The sequence below is a fragment of the Solanum dulcamara genome, chromosome 7 (assembly GCF_947179165.1).
Source record: "Solanum dulcamara chromosome 7, daSolDulc1.2, whole genome shotgun sequence".
NCBI classification, from domain to species: Eukaryota; Viridiplantae; Streptophyta; class Magnoliopsida; order Solanales; family Solanaceae; genus Solanum; species Solanum dulcamara.
Genome location: NC_077243.1, coordinates 54,294,138 through 54,317,901, shown reverse-complemented (window position 1 = coordinate 54,317,901; position 23,764 = coordinate 54,294,138).

Below are 23,764 nucleotides of genomic sequence, written 5' to 3'. Positions count from 1 at the left end.
GGTTTCTTTTAGAGCGACGTGATAAGCTTGCTACTTTTAAGACTAAAAATGAATGTGGCCCTGATAGGTGATAGGAAAAGTCCTTTGGGACAATTTATAATCAAGCAGTGGAAAGATATTTTTACAGCCTGATCGAAAATGTAAATTTCTTCAGATTCCATATACTGACCGCGTGAAAGAATTTTCATTATTCCCTTCCATTTGTTAATTTGTCTTACTTTTCATTTTAGTTTGTTTAAAAAAAAGTATTTTTTCTTTTTTAACAACTCTTTAATTATTCATATAACATGTTTAAAATCACAAGATTAAATGACATAGTACATTCTATATATCATTAATTTAAGACTACAAAATTCAAAAATCTTCTTTAATTTCTTAAGCTCCATGCCAAGTTAAATCCAAACAAATAAATTGAAATGAAGAGAGTATATAAGAATACCTAAGATAACTAGATAGGTAAAACTATAATCACAATGAAACAATTCTTTTAACTATAAGCGTATGACCCCTAAAACAATTGTGTGGACAATTTTGTTCTCTGTTATATCTTAGATTTTGATGAATGAACAAACTACGTATAACGAATGATGTAAGAAGGGACATTGGATACAAGGGAAACATACTAATAAGGGGAATGTAAGACCATGGAAGTTGGAAGGCCAAATTAAACAAAATAAAGGATGCGGGAAAATATTGCAGAAGACTGCTAGTGAAGGTTCCTGTGAGTTAACCTACGATCCGTAGGAAGTATTATGACTCGTAGGAATGACTCTTAAAAAGCCTAACACTTAGAGAATATTTGATTCCTGAGACGAGTTGAGTTTACAATCCATATGAAAGTTGACGAGTCGTAGAAATGACTCGTAAGGAAGGTTCTGAGGAAAGAAAAATTCACCAAGTATGAACCCACCCTAAGAGAGTTTCCTACAAACCGTAGGACTTCCTACGACTTGTAGGATGGACTCGTAGGAGAGGTTCAGAGACTCAAGTTTTTAGGGTTTGTCATATTTGTCAGAACGAACGGTCCTACGACTCATAAAATAATTAAAGACCCATAGACCAGGGTCGTAGGTTGGGTCTTGAGTTTTTGGATTTGTGTTAAGTGTTTGACTGATTGACGAATCGGCCCTACGAACGCCAAAATTCTTACGATTCATAGGAGTAATATTTAGGTCCCTCCGGCGATATTTTTAAAGAACAGCATATTGGTCTTTTCCTATTACTTTAGCTATGTATCTAGATGTTTTTTGGGCATAATGCAAGTCCTATAACTACTTAGGTCCTTCAAATTATACCCCATTCCCTCCTATTTCATCATTCTGTCAAATTTCTCAACTCACCTTCTTCAAATTCTCTGTCAAGTGCAAGAAAGAAAAGTTAGGGTTTTAATCTTCAAGTTCTTCAAGCTTTACCATTGCAAGGCCTTGATTACAAAGTTATGTGTGACTTCATCCATGGATACCTTTCACCCATGGAATTCCAAGTTTTTCTCTCTAAATTCTCTTATGATTTCTTATTTAAAAAGCCCTAATTTCATGATTTGTATTGGGTCTTCTTAATTATGATATATATCAATGTTATTAGCCTAATTATGCATAATTCACCTCATATTGCATGATTTTAAGATGAATTTCAATGACCCGTGTGATATGCTAGTTTTCATGTACTATTAATGCATTATGATCATGATTTCCAAGTTATATTCAATGAATGCTTCATGAATGATTGTCAAGGTTTATGAATTTCCCTTGAAAGGTTTTAAATGATGTTCAATTATTTTTCAAGTAAGATTAAATAAAGTGTGACTTAAGATCCTTAATGAGAAAGTGACTTAAGACCCTAATGATGTTTTATAAAAGGATTTGTAATGATGAAAGGCCTATATCCACAATACATGAATCATATGCTAATGAGATATTCTTATGAACAAGTTTTCTATGAAGTATGCTTATGAAAAACTTATGATCTATGACAAGCATGATTTAAGATTATGATATCATATGTATTCCGTAGGATGTTTTACTTAGCACTTAGTAAAATTTTAGATGGGGGATCGACATAAGCCCTAGTAGAAACCTCTAGTCCCTTAAACTACGGTGCCATCATAGAATTGCCAATATGGCCTAGCTAGTGGATCCACAATGGCACTTAATGATGATAATGTTAGATAGGGTCTACCTTGGCAAGTAGACTCCCCCTTTCTCGATCTGGAGATCATCAAATTCTATATAATCGCTCGCATGGTCTTAATGTCGGTTTTTATGATGATTATAATGTTTTGATGCATTGACCAATGAGATAAATGTTATAATATTTTTCATGGTTTTACTCATGCTTTAAAGATATTAGTATTGCATATCATGATTCATATTGACTATATCCTATGTTTATTGTTCATGCATGTTCTCACATACTTGGTGCATTTCATGTACTAACGCATACTTTTTGCCTACATTGTATCATAATGTAGGGTTGGATGATCATGTTCATCCTTCTCTCTCTTGTGGCTAGAGCTCTCTATAGTAGGTTTGGTGGTGAGTCTTCATGTTTCGAGGATGAGACATTTTAATTTCATGTTTTTATTTTGATTTCTTCATTGCTCTTATGTTGTCATGGGGAGCTAAGGAGTTGTCTTATGCCCCCATGTAGACTAGTAGAGATATGTTAGATAGTAAGAGTCTATATTGTCGCTTTCTCATTCAAGAGTTATGTTGTATATTGAGATTTTGATTCCGTATATTTGATTTTTGTTTATACTCTCCATTTACCTTATGCATGCTCACGAATGATATGCTAATAGGCTTGGTTGGCTTCCCTCAAGATTCTAATCTCTATATCGCAGCTTAACTCTAGTTTGGGTTATGACAAACTTGGTGTCAGAGCACAAGGTTTAAACTATACTAGGGAGTCTAACATGCCAGTCAAGTAGAGTTTTGTTCATCAGTGTGAAGTGCGCCACATCTATGAATAGGAAGTTATGTGTCATCTTAGGAAACACTTCACTTCTTTCATGATCTCGTCATGCTATAGAGTTAAACTTTAAGGTTTCTTCCTTTAAAACTTTCTCTTTGCGATTACAGAATCATGCCTCTACGAAGATGCCCCATCCGAAGGAATATTAAGAGAGAGGAACAAAAAGCTCTGAATGACCCTTTGATTGATCAAGTAACTAATGAGGAGTTCTTAGCTGCTTTTCAAATACTAACCCAAGTCGTGACTACTCAAGAGAACCAAGGGGTAGATGCTTCTCCAAATGTGGCTACACCGGATTCAACGGTTAGAGAATTTATAAGGATGAACCCTCTCGAGTTTAATGGATCCAAAGTTGATGAGGATACCTTATACTTTATTGATGAGTTATACAAGATCATGGATATTATGGGAGTGTCTTCGGAGGAGAAGGCGGAATTGGTGGACTACTAACTCAAGGGTATCGCTCAAGTTTGGTACAACCAATGAAAATCGAAAAAGTTGAAGAGGGTCTCATAGATTGGGACAAGGTTGCATTTCTTGACCGAAAACTTCTTTCCATTTGAGTTGAGGGAGGTGAAGGTGTTGGAATTTATTAACCTCAAGCAAGGAAACATGAGTGTGAGGGATTATACCATCAAGTTCACAAAGTTGTCCAAGTATGCTCCTTCTTTTGTATCATACTCTCATGCCCTAATGAGTAAGTTTATCTCAAGTGTATCAGACTTGGTGATGAAAAAATGTTGAACCTCTATGATCATTAGCGAGATGAATATTTCTAGACTAATGAATTATGTCGAGCAAATGAAAGGGGAGAAGCATAAGGAGATGAAGGTAAGGGAGTCCAAAAGGGATAGGTATGAAGGTGGGTTTTCTCATTCAAAATCTAGTGGTGGTAATGGTTGTTTCCAACAAGACCAAAAGTTTCAAGGCTAAGATTCTTCACAAGCTTCGGGTCAAAGGTTTGATAAGGATAGGGTCTCCAATCTTAAGGAAAAAAGGTGGCGTTAATGGATCTACTCTTTCCAAGTGTACCAAGTCTGAGAGAAATCATAAAGGTAAATGTTTGGTTGGTATGGGTGCATACTTTGGATGCGGTAAGAAGGGGCACAATATCTCCAAATGCCCTAACAAGAGGAGAGAAGGGTGTCCTCAAGGTCAAACTACTCAAGGAAGCCAAGCTCCATGAGTTGGTGGTCCACGCCAAAATAGGTTATATGCCCTTCAAGCTAGGCAAGAGGTTGAGAAGTCTCTTGACGTGGTCACAGGTATGTTAAAATTCTTTAACTTTGATGTTTATCCATTATTAGATCCCGGTGCTAGGCTTATAGTTCATGATATTCTATTCATATGAGTTCTACGAAAATGTATAGATATCTGAGAGAAATGTATTAATGGAGTGGCATGAAAAGGGATACTGAGGAGTTTGTGGTTAAGTGTCCAAATTTTCAACAAGTGAAAGTTGAGCATAAAAAATTAGGATGTTTGGCTCAAGACATTGAGATTCCTACATAGAAATGGGAAGCCTTGGATATGGACTTCATTACTGGTTTGCCTTATACTTGTAGGCAACATGACTCTATTTGGATGGTTGTTGACTAAATGACTAAGTTGGCTCATTTTCTTCTTGTTAAGACTTCATATTCAGTCGATTACTATGCTAGATTATATATTTGAGAGTTAGTTAAGCTTCATGGTGCTCCATTGTCTATTATTTTGAATCGAGGTACTCAGTTTATATCTCAGTTTTGGAGATCTTTCCAAAAGGGTCTTGGAACCCGAGTGAAGCTTAATACAACTTTTTACCCTTAGACAGATCAACAGGTTGAGCATACCATTCAGGCCCTAGAGAATATATTAAGGTCATGCATTATGGATTTTAAAGGAAATTGGGATGGGAATTTGCTATTTATAGAGTTTGCCTATAATAACAATTATCACTCTAGCATAGAGATGACTCCTTTTGAGGGCTTGTATAGTAGGAGGTGTAGATCTCCTATCAGTTGGTTTTAGGTAGGTGAAGTTGCTTTGATAGGACCCGAATTGGTCTTTAAGTCTATGGAGAAGGTTAGACTCATAAGAGAGAGGATCAAGACACCCTAGAGTCAACAAAAGTCCTATTAGGATATGAGGATAAGAGAGCTTGAATTTGAGGTTAATGATTGGGTTAACTTGAAAATTTCACCCATGAATGGTGTAATGCATTTTGGTAAGAAATGGAAGCTAAGTCCCCACAATGTTGGCCCATATAAGATTTTGAGCCAGATTGGTAAGGTGGCTTGTGAGTTAGATTTGCCTTAAGATTTGGCATTGGTGCATCCTGTGTTTCAAGTATCTTTCTTTAGGAAGTTCATTGGTGATCCTATCTCTATTGTTCCATTGGTTAATATTGAGATGAAAAGGAGTCTTTCATATAAGGAGGTTCTGGTTAAGATCTTGTACCGACAAGTTAGAAAGTTGAGAAGCAAGGAAATAGCTTTAGTAAAGTGCTTGGGAGGAACCAAGAGGTTGAGGGTGATACATGGGAAGCCGAAGCTGATATGATGTCTCGATATCCTCATCTCTTTCATTTAGTGACTAGTTAAGGTATTTAGTTCCATCATGATCTTTTTAGCCCAAATCACGTGTCTTAATTATTCTCATGGTTTCATATGCGTTCATGTGAACGAAATGAGTTTTAAAGTCATGTTTTAGCTTGAGATTGAAGATTTCATGTTATATGCATTTTTGAGATGTTTTGCATTCATGTTGGACCACCATGTTTCTTTAATTTTCCATTCATGATAGTTTGGGTCCTATTCGAGGATGAATGTTTTTAGGGAGGATATATTGTAAGACCCGAGAAGTTGGTAAGCCAAACAAAATAAAAGATGCGGAAAAAAGTTACAAAAAGCTGCTGGTGCAGGTTCCTACGAGTCTAACTATGATCCATAGGAAGTATTACGACTTGTAGTAATAACTCGTAAGAAGCCCATCACTTGGGGAAAATTTGAGTTCTAAGATTAGTAGAGCTTACGATCCATAGGAAATTTGACGAGTCATAGAAATGGTTCATAAGGAAGGTTTTGAGGAAAGGAAAATTCCCGAAGTATGAACCCACCCAACGAGGGGTTCTTATGAACCGTAGGACTTCCTAGGATTCACAGGATGGACTCGTAGGAAAGGTTCAGACACTCAAGTTTTTAGGATTTTCCAAGTTACGAGGATGAACAGATCTTATGACTCGTCGAATGATTGATGAACCGTAGACCAGGGTTGTAAATTGGGTCTTGAGTTTTTTGATTTTAGATAAGTGTTGGAGTGATTGATGAATCGTTCCTATGACTCATCACAATCCTTTCGATTCGTAGGTCCCTTTAGCCAGTTTTTTAATAAGGGCATATTGATCTTTTCATATTATTTTAGCTATGTATGTGGACATTTTTTTGGGTATGATTTAGAGACTATAATGACTTAGGTCCTTCAAATTATATCCCATTTCCTCCTATTTCCTCATTCTCTTAAATTCCTCAACTCACCTTCTCCAAATTCTCTCTCAAGTGCGAAGGAAGAAAAGCTATTGTTTTAATCTTCAAGTTGTTCAAGCTTCACCATTGTAAGACCTTGATTACCAAGGTATGTGGGACATCATCGAAGGGTACCTTTAACCCAAGGAATCTTACGTTTTTTGCTCCAAATTCTCTTATGATTTCTTATTTAAAAAGCATTAATTTCATAATTTATATTGGGTCTTCTTAATTATGATATATCACAATGTTATTAGCCTAATTATGCATAATTCATATCATATTACATGATTTTAAGATGAATTTCAATGACCCATGCTATATGCTAGTTTTAAAGTATTATTTATTCATTATGATCATGATTTCCAAGTTATATTCAATGAAAGCTTCATGAATGATTGTCAAGGTTTATGAATTTCTCATGGAAGGTTTTAAATTATGATCAATGATTTTTCAAGTAAGATTAATGAAAGGGTGACTTAAGATCTTTAATAAGGAAGGTGACTTAAGACCCTAATGATATTTTATGAAAGGATTCATAGTGATGGAAGTCCTACACCCACATTACATGAATCATATGCTAATGAGCTATTCTTATGAACAAGTTTTCTATGAAGTATGATTATGAAAAACTTATGATGTATTACAAGCAGGATTTAAGATTATGATATGATATGTATTCCGTTGGATGATTTACTTAGCACCTACTGGACTTTAAGATGGGGACTTGACCTAAGCCCTAACAACAACTCTAGTCCCTTAAACTATGGTTCCACTATAGGATTGCAAATATGGCCTAGCTAGTGGATCCACATATGACACTTAATGATCATAATGTTAGATGGGGTCTACCTTGGCAAGTAGCCTCCCTCTTCTCGATTTAGGGATCATCGGATTCCATATAATATCTCGCATGGTCTTAATATCGGTTATGGTTATCACCCACATATGTAATTTCTTATGATTATTATGATGTTTTGATACATTGACCAATGAGATAAATCTTCTATTATTTTTCATAGTTTTACTTATGTTTTAAAGATATTGGTCTTGCATCTCATGATTCATATTGACTATGTCCTATTTTTATTTTTTATGCATGTTCTCACATACTTAGTGTATTTCATGTACTAACACATACTTTTTACCTACATTGTATTATTATGTAGGGTCTGATGATCACGTTCATCCTCCTCTCGCTCGTGTGTAGAGCTTGCTATAGTATCTTTGGTGGTGAATCCCCATGTTTTGAGGACGAGAAATTTTACTTTAATATTGTTATTTTGACTTCTTCATTGCTCTTATATTGTCATGGGAAGCTAGGGACTTTTCTTATACCCCCCATGTAGACTAGTATAGGCATGTTAGATAGTAAGAGTTTATGTTGTCGCTTTCTCATTCGAGACTTATGTTCTATATTGGGATCTTCTTTCTGTATCTTTGACATTGTGTGTCATTTTACCTTTTCTATCTCACTTGAGCATTTTGTTAATTAGTTGTGTCAAGGGACCCGGTCGCCTAACTTGTGGTGGATTCATACAAGCATTCAATTGGTATCAGAGCTAGAACTCTCTATATAGTTAACACCTATAGAGGATCCTACTAAGATGGTTGCTCCACCAAATATGGAAGAAGGCCAGTCAATCACTAGAACCCCCCTCCCCTCTTGTATTTTAATGGACAATATAGTGGGTGGTGGAAGATTGGGATGCATGACTTTATCTTGGCTAAAGATAGTGAGCTATGGGACATCATTCTTGATGGACCACATGTGGATATGAATGAAGTAAAGGAAATATAAAGAACAAAGTTGTTCCTAAAACATGAAAAGAGTACAATGAAACTACTAGAAAAAAGATCGAGAAGATCTGTAAATAAAAAAAGTTGTTGGTGTGCAGGATAGGACATAATGAGAACAACCGAATCTCGGCCTGTGAGTCTGCCAAGGAGATCTGGGACTATTTAAAGACATTACATGAAGGAACTAGTCAGGTGAAAGAGTCAAAGATGGATATGTTTACCACCCAATATGAGAGTTTCACTATGAAAGAGGGTGAATCCATCTAGGACATGTATGCCAGGCATACCTCCATCACAAATGAGTTGGGTTGTCTGGATAAGGAAATTCATCCAGTAAGCAAGTAAGAAAAATTCTAAGAATTCTCTCAAAATTTTGGTAAAGTAAAGTTGATGCTATCACAAAGGAAAGGGACCTGAAAACATTTTCCATGAATGAGTTGATTGGAAATCTCCAAAATCATGAGATGAACAAGCAATAAGAGCTCTCTAAGAAAGACTTGAGAAAAGGAAGTGAAAGTAATCCCTCAAATGAAACTGATATTTGTCATAATTATGACAATCCTAGTAATTTCAATAAAGATTGTCAAATGCACAAGATTGATTACAAGGATTATGTTAAAATTGGTGGTGATAGAAACAACGAAGGGATCAGGTCAAAGAAAAGTCCAATGGAAGAGCTACTGTTGATTATGTTGTCAAATTAGATCTTGCTGTTTGTGGAGACTCATCAAGTGAATTTGATGAATCTAAACACCCATAAAATATCTCTATGAAAGGAGTGGAAGATGAAGAAAGTTTTCTTGACTCACTTTTTGCTCTCATGGCAAAATTTGTAAGACCCCAGAAGTTCAAAAGTTAGAAAATGGAATTTAAAAGAAAAATTTTACAAATCGGCACCAGATGGACATTTACGGGTTGTATAAGGCACCACGACCTGTGGAGAAGGGTCATAGAAGTCTCCTGGAAAAGGGATATTTAGAGAATGAGTTATACGAACCCATTAATAGAATGTGAAAGGAACCACGGCCCATGAAGGTGTCTGTAGAAGTGATCAAGAAAACAGGAAAGGTTAAGTGAAATCTATGACCGGTTCTTTGACCCATAGAATTGTTCATGGACCATTGGATGGTCAGTGGAACTCAACTCTCAGAACCTTGAGACGAGTTAACTTCTCGATGCCTTTTATGACCTGTAGACCCTATCATGAAACAAAGTGCTTTCATTTCTAAATCAAGGGTGTCTTCAAGAAGGTGTTCATGGCCCTTCATACTTTTTATGACCCATGAAACCCATCCGTCCAATTTCACTTGTTCTCCAAGTTTGACCCTCATTTCTAAAGACCCCTCCATGGTCTGTGGTGCTCTTCACGAGCCATAAAAGGTGGATGTCTTGTGCTTCGCCTAGTTTTATTATGGGTGTTTCAATGTTTCCCATTTATTTAAGAATATATTTGGACAGTTTTGTGTAGAAATCCTAGACTTTTAACTACCCCAAACCCTCCTAAATCCCTCATTCACTCTATTTTACCCTAAACACAAATCATCTCTCTTAGAGTTCTTCTCCCAAGTACATCTTCTTCCTCAAGCAAGGTTTCAAGGATCCAAGTCCAAGTCTCTCAATTCAATATCATTTAGGACTTTAATTGTCCAAGGTATGAGAGAATTCATCCATGGATCCCTTCCATCCATTGAGTCCCAAAGAGTTTCCAAATTCTTCTTTTATGAAATATCTTCTAGATCTAATTCTTATGAAATCGCATTGGATAAAGTCAATTATGGTTTATTTCATTATTATTGATCTAATTATGCATTATTCAAGTTATATTACATGACTTCCATTGATTTTCATGGACCCATGCCTTATGCTATTTTCAAGTATGAATTTATAGAATAATGATCATGGGTTGATAAAGGATTTTATGAATGATTTGTGATGAGGTACTTCAGTAGCTGAATCAAGGGTTTCTTTACTAGGGCATTCATGTCGTGCTTTTTACGACCTGTGAACCCTGTCCGTCCAGTTTCACTTGTTCTCTAAAGTTGACCCTTATTTCAACGGACTTCTCCACAGTCCATGTTACTCTTCACGGGATGTACAAGGTGGTCATCTAGTGCCCTCACCCAATTTTTTTAGGGGTGTTTTAATCTTTCCACATTCATTTAATAATTTATTTGGATTGTTTTTGGGTACAAATCCTAGTCTATTAACTCCCCCAAACCCTCACAAATCCCTCATTTACTTTATTTTACCTTAAACACAAATTATCTCTCTAGAATTGTTCTCCCAAGTTCATATTCTTCCTTATACAAGGTTTCAAGGATTTTCAAGTCTAAGTCTCCCAATTCTAGAGAATTTAGGGCTTTAGTTTTTTAAGTTATGTGGGAATTCATCCATGGATCCCTTCCAATCATGGAGTCACAATGATTTTCTAATTTTGTTTTTATAAAATATCTTCTAGACTTAATTTTTATGAAATTGCATTGGGTCAACTCAATTATGATTTATTTCATTATTATTGATCTAATTATGCTTGATTCAAGTTACATTACATGTTTTCAATTGATTTTCATGGACACATGCCTTATGCTATTTTGAAGTATGAATTTATAGAATTATGATCATGGGTTGATAAATAATTTTATGAATGGTTATAAAGGGCTTATGAATGACTCATGAATCTCACATGAAAGTAATGAATGATGTTTTCAATGATGTGTCAAGCAAGTATCTATAGTTGTGAAAGGATTTCTTACACACTCATGTTAAAGGTTAAAGGTTTTCTCACCTATTCACAGATTCATAAAGATTAAAGGTTTTCTCATTCTTGTATGAATCATCATGTTAAGGAGCTACTCTTATAACTATTTTATGATGTTGGATTGATATATATTATTGTCTTTCCTAATGATGTTAATGAATATGATTTATAATTTTTGTTGGGATATGGACTAAGCACCAAGAGTATTTTGAGTTGGGGTTTGATTTGGAATCTCAAATAGCCACCCAAGGGAACTGTAGTACCAACCCTTATTACTATCTATGTGCTTCTATAGGTTTGCCTTAATTAGCATAGCTAGTAGATCCATGCTCAAGTTTATGATATTCTCACAGAGTCTACCTTGGCAAGTAACCTCTCTCTTTTCGGTGTTGGTATAACACGGGATACCATGTTATAGCGTTCATGGTATTATATGTTGGTTAAAGGTCCTATACCACAAATGTATATGTAATGGTGTACGTTCTCTGGATGTTTTATGATGTATTGACCACATGATTACGATATTCAAACTGTTTCAAGTTTTATTCATGTTGTCAAGATATTAGTCATGAATCACATGTTCATATTGACTATGCCCAATTGTCATTGTTCATGTATGCTTCTAACATACTTAGTGTATTCCATGTACTAAGACATACTTTTACCTACATCGTATTACAATGTAGGGTCAGACGATTATCATGCACCTCTCGCTTGTGGCTAGGGTTTTCATACTTCTTTCGAATGATCACAAACATTCCGCTCATGATTAGAGTTTGAGTACTACTTTCTATTGTCAGTAAGTCCTCCTGTTTTGAGGACATGACATTTATGTTTTATTCCTATTTCCTATGACTTTATCTCTTATGTTGGTGAGCTAGGAGCTTGTCTTATACCCTATCTAGAGTAGCAAAGGAATGTTAGTTATTCCTGTAGTCTAACTTGTCATGATATTTTAGATTTGATTTCTTCTTAATTTAGATATTCATGTCAAGAATTTTATCCTAGATTTATGATATTTTTTTATGTTCTTAATTACCTTATGTATGCTCATATATGATAGGCTAAGAGGCTTGGTTGGAATCCTTCATAATTCTAATTTCCATGTCATGCATAGGACCTTACTTGGGTCAGGATAAAATATGAAGATGATGATTATGATGAGATAACATTTCTTTACATTAAGCAAAACAATAATGACCATTCACTCAAGAAACTAAAAAGGATGCTTTGAGTAATAGTTTAGACATTTTTGAAAGTGAAAAATTTTCTTTGACTGCTAAGCTTTCTTATTTTGGAGAAAAATTAGCTTATTTTGAGAAGTACTTGAAGAAAACTCCTGAGTCTATTTCCAAAGGAAAAAGTGAGGCCAGTAGACTTCAGCGAGAACTTCAAGAGAGGTTGAAGAAGTCTGAACTAAATCTTGCAGTGTGTATAGAATAAAATTTTCAGTTAGAGAGAGACCTGGTTTGGGTTAAGGAAGAGCTTAAAAAATCTCTTAAGTGGACCAAATCCTCTAAAATATTTGATAGTTTAACCTATCATGGGCATAAAAAGGGCAAGGATCTAGGGTGTCAAAAGATTGATCCTCCATAAAATCCCCATAGTAAACATATATTTGTGTATGACAATTTGCTATATATTCAATGTGGATGAAATGGACATCTTAACAAGGATTGTGAAGCCTGGAAAAAGATTGAACAGAACTTTTCAAACCTTGCTATGTATTATTTTGGGAACTCAAAGATTAGGAAATGTCAGTGCTTCTATTCTCAACAAACTAGTTTTAAGGGGCCTGGTCTGCGGAGTACCAAACTTAAATTTGCAAATGACAAAATTTGTCATGCATGTGTCAAAGGTAAAAAATAACTAGGTCATCTTTCAAGAAAACGAAACAAGTCAGCACTACCAGTCCTCTCAAGTCACTTCACATGGACTTATGTGGACCAGTAAAGGTTCAAACAGGAGGAGGAAAGAAACATATTGTATTTACTATTGATGACTTCTAAAGATTCACTTAGACCGTGTTTCTAAGGTTTAAAGATGAAAAGTTTCAAGTCCTAATGATCCTTGCCATGCAGATTCAAGTAAAGCTAAATTGTAAAATTGCAGGAACCAGGTTGGACAATGAATTCAAGTTTGAAAATGTCAAGATGAAAAATTTCTATGCAGATCATGTGATAAGTTATAAATTGTTAGATCTCAGAATCCTCACAAAACGACATGGTTGAAGGGAAGAATAAAACCTTGGACGAAGTTGCTAGAACCATGGTAATTGATGTTGATCTTTTAAAGAATTTTTGATCTAAAGTTGTCAACACTTCATGATATGTCACCAACATGGCTTAATCATGTCAATTCTAAAAAAAAATCCTTATGAATTGCTGAACAATTGAAAGCCTAAGTTAAGTTACTTAAGGGCTTTTGGTCTTGGAAATAATCGACTCAAGCTCATCATAATCTCCTTTTTTGATTCCTTCAAAGACCATCTAGAGGAGCGACCCGTTGGTTCACCAAACCCCGACCCAGCGTCACACATTCTCTAGGTCCGAAGGGATCCAGTGCCCAACTACCGACTCCTCCCGGAATTACATTATCGGAGCCGAGCCAGGAATGGCCGTTAGTGGACACCTACCACTTTTCACCGATTAGAGAGGAGTTGTAAATATTTTATTTTGAATAAAGTTAAGAATGATCTTGGGAATTTTAATCCTAAGTGTGTTAAAGGAGTGTTTATCGGATATACAAGAGAACACTATGTTTTGAAGAAAGTGTTCATGTCATCTTCAATGAGTCGGGAGATATGAAGAAACAGAGGTACCTGGTCCTCGGCAAAATCACACTGAAATAACTAACTTATAACTCTCTAAGTCTTTTGTTTAGGGGATGGAGGGACCTGGTACTAGTTAGCCATAGTCGTTCACAAGAAGATCAAACTGGGTGCACAAGTCATCTCATCCACTTGAAAATCGCACTTATCTCTTGGACTTAGACATGCAAATCGGGAAGAACTACATTAGTTTGAGAGAAGTAAAGTATGGCACCTGGTCCCCAAACTTGCTGACATAACTATTATAAGGACAAAGTGGTATACAAAAATAAGTTTGATGAGCGTAGTGTTATAAATAAAAACAAGGCAAGACTTGTGGTGAAAAGATACAATCAAGAAGAAATAATTGATTATGATGAGACCATTGCACCTATTGCAAGGATGGAAGCAATAAGAATTCTCATTACTTTTGCTGCCTATATGGGATTCAAATTGTTTCAAATGGATGTGAAAGTGGCTTTCTCAATGGTACTTGAAAGAGGAAGTCTATGTCAAGCAGCCTTCAAGCATTGAAGATATTGACCAACCAAATCATATGCTAAAACTGGATGCTAAGGGACCTAGTCCATATATGACTGGTATTATGCATAGAGGAATTAGTGGATCTCTTCTATACATGTCAGCGAATAGACCTGATATTATTTACAATATCGGAATATGCGCAAGAATTCAAGACATTCTTAAGAGTCTCAATTGAAAGCTACTACAAGGATTCTGAGATACTTCCAGGGGAATTGGTCTTATTCTATCCATTTATTGATTCTCTTTTGGCTATCCTGATGCAAAATATGCAGGGGGACCTTTTCAATAGAGAGCACCACAAGAATGACTCATTTTATTTAGTTTCCTCCTTGATTTCTTGGGGCACAAAGAAATAAAATTCAATATCTCATTTCACAACTGAGGCAGAAATATAGCAGCTACATCATGTTGTGCTTAGCTCCAATGGATCAAGCAATAACTCGAGAATTGTGGGATACTCACCAATATTATCCTACTCTTATATGAAAACACTAGAATATTGAACATGGGTAAGAATCTAGTGCATCATAAGAGAACCAAACACATTGATGTGAGGTATCACTTTTGGGGGACAATGTGGAGAAGAGATATATTTGCATGAAATTTACTAATTTGAAGACCAAGTAGTAGACCTGTTAACAAAGGATCTAAAATAGGGAACAATTCGAGGAAAATAGGAAGTTGGGGCTGATTAGGTTGAATTAACTCACTCGAGTAGATGCTATCAACCTGGTCATTAGTTATGATTAGGGAACAAATATCCTTGTTAGTAATGAGTATATCTTAATCTAAATTCAATCTTATAACTTTTGTAGGTATACATGCATGGTGGACTAGCTAAGGAAGAAAATGTGATAGGATAGACTCAAGGAAAATATCCTTCAAAAGAGTTTAAGAGAGGTACCGAGTCTTTCCTGAAAGGTTAGCATCAAACTTATTGATGTTTAAAATGTCTTTAGAACTATACAAATATGCAATGTATCTTTTCCCACCTTTCTAATCCATTTTCACAAATCTTACAATGCTCAACCATCTTCTTTTTCTACTTCGTCTCTCAAAAATAAGAATTCATATCTTTTCAAAACCTTTTTTGGTCTTTCCAGTCATGTTGTATCCTAACCCTTCTTCTCCCAATACTACCTTTATTTCTTTATAGGTTTCATTAATTCCATAGTTGGCTTGTAACATATTCTCTCTTAGATACATGTAAGACCCCATAATCCAAAATGTCGAAATGAAGGAAAAACATCATAGAGTGGGTTGACTTCGAGTTCTACGACTCAACCTCTGAGTAATAGAAACTCCTACGAGTCATAAAAGTAACTCGCACACTTATGTTGAGATTGGAAAATTGATTAAGTTAAGGGATGAACCCATGATCCAAGATGACGAGTCATAGGGTTTGAGATGAGTCGTAGACACACTCGTGATGGAAGTTAAGAGACTTAGTTCTCAGGGTTTCTCAGACACTGCAGGACGAGTCCCTTCAATGATTCATAGAGACGATTCATAGGAAAAGTTTAGAGGGTGAGTTCTCAGGGATTTATCAGATCCAGTAGGATGAGTCATTTCTATGACTCGTCGACACCTCTACGAATCATAAGGAACATTCGTAGGGTCAGTCCGATAAGATTTTAAGAAGGGAATTTCAGTCCTTTCCTATGCTTTATCAGCAAAGTTTGGTTGTTTTGGGACTAAATCTACCCAATCTAATGACCCTAAGACTTCCCAAACACCTCATTCTCACACTATGTCTCAAACTAATAAAACCCTTCTCTCCCAAAGCTCCTCTCAAGGTCTCCTTCATCACAAGCATAATTCTAGGATTTCCTCAAGAAAGATCAAGTCTCCTCTTACAATTTCAAGGTCGAATTCACCAAGGTGTGTGGGTTTCATCCATGGGTTCTACCACCCATGGATCCCAAAATCCTTTTCAACTCAAATATTGGTTTCTACTAAGAATTTCTTAGGGTTTACTTTACCTTCTATTTAATAGCATGAATCATGATTTAAGTATTGATTATTGGTATATTTTGATGCACTAAGATTTGAAATACATGGATGGATTGATTATAAGTGTTTTCTCTATTTATTACCTTAAAACAATTTCTTGAGATTTATGGTGGGTTGTTTAAAGTATAATTTCAATTGATGAATTTCATGGTGTTTCTACATAATTTGAAATACATACATGTTAAAAGTTGATTTAATTGAAACCATAGAGTTTTACTCTATTTTCATGAAAGTATAATTTTTTAAAGTTATGGACTCTAACTCAATGTTTATGAAAGCTAATGGTTAGGGTTACGGGAGTCTTTTCAATGAAAGAATGAATGTTGGTGGGAGGATTTATCACCTAAGCTAAATGATTCTCTATGGGAAAAGACAATTGTTGCATACTTGAATAACTAAAGATTTTAAGGAGCTACTCTACCGAATTATGATTTAATGTCTCAAAGTATATATATGTTTATATTTATGTTGCTAATAAATTTTATTCCACAGGATTTGACTTTACATCAAAAGAGGCTTGAGGTGGGGTTCGGTAAGGGATTGCTTGTAGCAACCTCTAGTTTCTTGAACTATGTGCCAACATAGGAGCCCTTGTAGGCTAGGCTAGTGGATCCACAAATGCCCATTAAATGTTAAAGAAATTAATATTGATAGAGTTTTACTTGGCAAGTAGTCTTCCCTTCTATTGTAGGGGATTATGTTGGATTCCATGTTATAGCTCACATAGTCTTAATCTCAGTTATAGTTATCTTCCTACAAATAAATATTTCGAATTCTATTTACTTAATTATGTTATGTTGAGACATTTAGACATTTATTTTGGCATTTCATTTCTTGATTATGTTATGTTGAGACATTTAGACATTTATTTTGGCATTTCATTTCTATTATGTTGAGGGTGATCTAGGGGCTTGTCATAGCCCCCACCAAGTTTAAAAGTTAGATGTATTATTTGACATATGTAAGTTGAAATTTGACTATTATGGTTTTTGCTATGATGTTTCCCTTAGTCCCTCTTCTCCTTGTTATCCGCTTGTTTACTTATTGTCATTACCTATTAGAGGCTAAATGAATGCTAAGAAGCTTGGGTGAGGTACTTCGTGTTTCTTATTCACTGTGTCACGTCTAGGTCCTAGGCTTTGGTCGTAAAAAACTTAGTAACAGAGCTTGAGATTTTGAATGGTTCTCAGAGTCCAACATACTATGTCGAATAGGGTCTTATTCATGGCTATGAGGCATTCCACAACTATGAATAGGAGACTTTGAGATTTTTAGTAAACTTTTCCCTCCTTTCATAATTCATATCATACCCTAGAGTTGTCCTAAGACTTTCTCTAACTAACGAGTTATTTCATGTTGTCAATAAATGCTAACAAGGACCAAGATCCTCCAGTTCCCGAGGATCCATATCATGAGAAAGGAGTTACACATGTAGAGGTTCGTAACTATCACTACCCCACCCCGTAGGCCACAACTGGGGTCCAACCTAGACCCCCGTATATGTATTTATTAGCTATAGCCAAGTTAGACTACGTATAATGTGATACTACACACCAAAAACCTCAATGGGTCAGAGCTTTTTCATGTACATGTAGCCTCTTTCATTCGTATCATATCACAAAAGGGCACGCAAGCCGGTAAGACTGTCATAACATAAAAACATTTACAATGCATCGTATACGCGCAATTGAAACAAACTTCCAAACAATCCACACACACATTTCTACAGACCTCTAGAAGTATTAATTGTATCATATAGTGGGATAGGTCCCCCGCCGTACCCCTAAATAAACAAATGTATACATCAAATAACCAACATCAAAAGCTAGGCTCTAGAATAGTAGAGCATTTCCAATATAGCTGAGTGGAAATTCTAAGCTGGCGGATCCCCAAAATGAACATCTGTACCTGCGGGCATGAAATACAGCTCTATGAATAAAGGGGGTCAGTACGATACATGTACTGAGTGTATAAAGAATAACACCGCATAAGTGAGATTACAACAAAATTAGGGATGCAGGAAATAAGTATAACATTTAATAAATTACCACACCAGCATCTTATAAAATGAGGGCATGTATATCAACCTCCTCTACCATACCCGACCCGCTGTGGAACTCAGTGTTATCATATCATCATACACGGCATCATACCATCGTATATGACATTATCTCATATGTTACAAATACATCATTATATTTTCATATGCCTGCATATATACTCTATCTGGCCCATCATGGGACTCGGTGTCACAAATGTTTCATTAGGTCATCATATGCATATATGTGTCGTACCTATCCCTCTAGTGAGGGACTCGGTAAATAATCATACTATCATAATAATCATACCATCATATATCATACCCGGCCCTTTATGGGACTCGGTCGTACCTAACCCTTTATAGAACTCGATCATATCTGGCCCTTTATAGGACTCGGTGAAAGATGTATTAACAGCATGCATGAGTAGGGTAGTGATTAACCATATGCAACTAGCTCATCATCTGAGATTCAGTATAACAATCATTATTAACTATCATTTGAGGATCAAAATGATAATCATCTCAAGTATCCTCTAAATGTCATTAGGGGCCATATGAAACGGAGTCTCAGGAATCATAGACTTGCATCAAGATAATGCTACACAGCTTATGCAATCAGAGACATTTATCATCACAGAGTCTTTAGAAATAGGAGCTTACGTAATCAGTCACTATTCAACATATAGAAGGCTCGAGGGTAGTAGTTCAACTACTTTAGGACTTCTAGCATTCAGGTTAGGACTTCTAGCATTCAGGAGTGAACATGAGTCATGAGTTATGTCCGAAACTTATGGATGGAACTCCCTCCAAACTTATATCATATATCAATTCACTTACATTTAAGACATTCCAAAAGAAAGGAGAGATAGGCTTTACATATACTACCCTTCATCATATAGAAGCCTTAAAAGGCAACAACTCAACCCTTATAGGAGTTCTAATACCAAGAAGTGGGTAAGAATTACAAGTCATGCCTGGAGTTTTATGAATGGCATTATCCCCATATTTCATATACACACCACTTATGTCTAAGACATGCAAAGAGAAAAGAAGGATAAGCTTTACATAGTCTCTACTTTCCTTCATGTAGTTGTCATATACACATTGGCCGAGGAACGTACAGCCCGGTCTTTAGATAGTAATATATGCCAAGAAACGTTCGACCCAATCCTTATACACATATACCATACCTGGCCCATCAAGGGACCTAGTACCATAAATATCTCATCATAACATCATAACTTATGTCAAATACATATCAAGAGAAAAGAAGGGTAGCTTTATATATTCTCCACTTTCTAACGTATGAAAGGCTTGAGAAGCCCTAGTTCAATTACTGTAAGAGTGCTTTCAACGAGAAGTAAATAAGGACCATGAATTACGCTTGACATTTATGAGTAAATTTACCCTCAAGCTCATGCCATTCATTACTTAACTTGAAGATATTCCAAAAGAAAAGAAAGATAGCTTTGCATACCTCTTGTGGGTTACTTGTAACCACATTCGCGTCGTCGTCCTCTGAACTTATTTAACATGAAAATAATACTTATATTAATAACCTTCGACTCTCCATCTCCTACATTTAAATTCAAGTATCCATAGGAACCATTTCCGTTTTCGCCTTTCTCGACTAGTTTATAAGTTAGTTAAGAAGTTAACGGAAATCGGGCAGCACCTCCCCTATAACTTGCCCTATCCAAACTTCCAATTACATCCTCAATTACTAAATCCAACCAACAAAAACAATAAGTAGCTTATATACAAGTAAACCAATTCAACATTACACAATACAAACTCCAAACAAGTTGCTTGAAACTACGATGCCAAAGTAGGTTTTTTTTAATCTCTATTTCGTAAAACCTTTAATCATACGAAATAGAGGGTCATGTGGCTGCAACTAGAAGCACCCACACTCTTTTTATAACACTTTCCATCCTGCAACACACAAACAAACACCTCCATCCCGCAGCACCACAATTACAACACACTACTCGACTTCGATTTAACTAAAACGACTTCAATTTAGTTTTTTCTAATGCCAAGCATACTTATGCAATTGTATTAATTTTAGCTTCATTTAGGACATGTAATAAACCCCATAACAACATTATTAACTCCACTTTGAAAGGGAAGACCTTACCTTGTCCAAAACTTGCCAAAATGCAACTTCGGAAGCTCCTTAATATGCTAAAAGTTTGCGGGCTGTTCGCATCACCTCTTTGCTACCCCACATAGTAATTTTACTCTATTAAACACCGGTATATCACTTTAGGATACCTTAAATAATTAATTCATGGATCAAAAGTTGAGAGCTTACTTTGTTCTAGCCAAACCCGTGGCTGCTCTCTTTTGCTCCCTATGTTTTACTCTCTTTCTCTCTCACTTTCTAAGTTGTAAAAAGGATACATATGATGAATTATTCATCAATTCAAACATATATATCCTCTCTTAAAATGTGACACATGTCATCCCCTAAGGGTGACACGTGTCTAACCCTTATAAGGCCAACTCATTCATGCAGCCACTCCAAGGCTGCCACATAGTAGGTGGGGTCTACCCCAAGATGCTGCATTACCTACTTGTCCCTAAGTAGGTGCATCACTTGCTTCCATGTGTCACCTCCTTATGCTGCCAAGTGTCACCTCCTTATACTGCCACGTGTCATATCTCCTCCTTTTCGTACGTTCATAATCTCATCTTATTTTAAGAACCTATGTAATCCTTGACACATAATCTCGGTCTGTACTCAAGTAGCTTAAGTATGTAATACATCCAAAGTGATAGCTTACACAAGTAATTTGAGTCCTACGACTTACTACTTGGCCTCCAAATCCTTCTAGACTCTTATAACCTTATTTCCAACCTTCCCTATTATGGTGTATCACATGCTCTTTTCCTTAGAGTTGTTTGATAGTGTGGTAGATAATTTAGATCACACAACACTTTTTATGAGGCTTAAGAACCTTTCAAGAAGCTTACAAACACATTCCAAGGTACAAAAGTATGGGGTATAACAATAACATCATCACTTTGTTAGCCCAAGCCATGGCCAACCAAACTAATCAAGAAATTGCTCCTCCTCCTCCTCAAGTGCCTACTCCAGTTTCTAGGATTTGGGATTTTAAGAGAATGAATCCACTAGAATTTGATGGTTCCAAGATAGATGAGGACTCTATGGAGTTTATTGTGGAAGTTTATCAAATTGTTGCTCTCATGTAGGTTCCTCAAAATGAAAATGCCAAGCTAGAGCCCTATCAACTCAAGGGAAAAACAATGGTTTGTTATGAGAAATAGGTTGTTAAGAGAGGTAAAGATATAGAATCCAGAAAATGGAAAGAGTTCAATGGTGCCTTCCTAGATCGCTTCTTCGCTTTGGAGTTAAGGTAGGGAAAAATTCAAGAGTTTATCAACCTTCTCCAAGGGAGCATGAGTGTGAGGGAATATGCCCTCAAATTCACTAAATTATCTAAGTATGCTCTTTTTATGGTCTCTACTTTAAGGGCAAAGATGACCAAATTCATCTCTAGTGTTTTTAGTTTGGTGTCCAAGGAATGCAAGACAGCATGTTGGTCAACAAATGAACATCTCCCAACTCATGACATATGCAAAATAAATTGAGGATTGAGGTCAAGAGGGTTTAATAAGGATAGAGTTGATGGTGAAGGGTTCAATCACCAAAGGTTCGGTCATAGTGGTAATGGAAAGGGCTAAAGTGGGCAACATTTTTGGGGTAAGGTCCCACCATAAGTTCAAGGGAACTAATATGATGGTTCCAAGGGAGAATGTGGGTGCTCAAGCTTCCCTTTTTGTTAGAAATATGGGAAATCTCACAAAGGAGAATGCTTAGCCGGCTCTAATGCATGTTTCAAGTGTGGTAAACCGGGTCACCAAGCTAGAGATTGTAGAGGTGGTGGTGGTAGGACTCAAGGCCAAATTTCTCATGGTCAACAAGCTCAAAGGAGTGGCCAATGCACCAATTAATTTTATGCCTTTTATGGGAGACAAGAGGTTGAGAAAGCGCCCAATTTTGTTATCGATATGTTAAAGGTCTATGATTTTTATGTGTATACATTGGTTGATCCAGGTATCAATTTTTCATTTGTTACTCCATTCCTTACTCTTAGGTTTGACTTGTTACTCGAAATATTATTAGAACTTGATTTGGTGTCTACCCCCGTTGGTGAGTTGGTTGTTGTTAGAAAGGTCAATAAGGGTTGTCTCGTATCTATCATGCACAAAGTTGTTCCTTATGATCTCATTGAGCTATACATGGTAGATTTTGATGTTATTCTTGGGAGTTATTGGTTGGATGCATCTTATGCTTCTATAGATTGTCGAAATCGTAGAGTCAAGTTTCAATTCCCAAGTGAGCTTGTTCTTGAATGGAAGGTCATGATTTGGTAGTAAAGGCTAGGTTAATTTCTTTTCTTAAAGCTCAGAAATTGATTGCTAAGGGTTGTATCTACCACATTGTGAGGGTTAGGGATATCCACTCTAGAAGTCCCATGATTAATGAGTTTCCCGATGACCTCCTATTGTTCCTCCTAAAATGGAAGTCGATTTTAGTATCAATTTTCTCTTTGATACCCAACTTATATCTATTCCTCCCTACCAAATGGCCCTGACAGAATTGAAGGAGTTAAAGGAACAATTAAAGGATTTGTTAGAGAAGGGATTCATAAGGCCAAGTATTTCACCATAGGTGCTCCCATGTTGTTTGTGAGAAAGAATGATAGGTCATTTCAGATGTGCATAGACTACCGTTAATTGAATAAGGTGATCATTAAGAACAAATATTTGATTCCTAGGATAGATGACCTATTTGACCAATTGCAAGGGGCAAGTCATTTCTCAAATATTGATCTCTGATCTGGCTACCATGAATTAAGGGTACTAGAATGTGACTTTCCCCAAAGGCCATTAAGGTATGGTCACTTTGAGTTTTTGGTGATGTCGTTTGGATTGAAGAATACATTGACGGTGCTTATATATCTAATGAATATAGTGTTTAAAACCTACCTTGATAAATTTTTTAGGGTATTCATTTGCGATATCTTGATTTACCCTCGGGGTGAAGAAGAACATAAGAGTCACTTGAGACTTGTGTTTCAAACCTTAAGGGATAGGCAATTGTTTACCAAATTTAGTAAGTGTGATTTTTTGTTAAAACAGGTGGTGTTCCTTGGTCACATAGTGTCTAGTAATGGGATCATGGTAGATTTAAGAAAATAGAAGCGGTGAGGAATTGTCCTAGACCATTGTCTCATTCGGACATTAGGAGCTTTTTGGGGCTAGTCGAGCACTATAGAAGCTTCATCAAAACG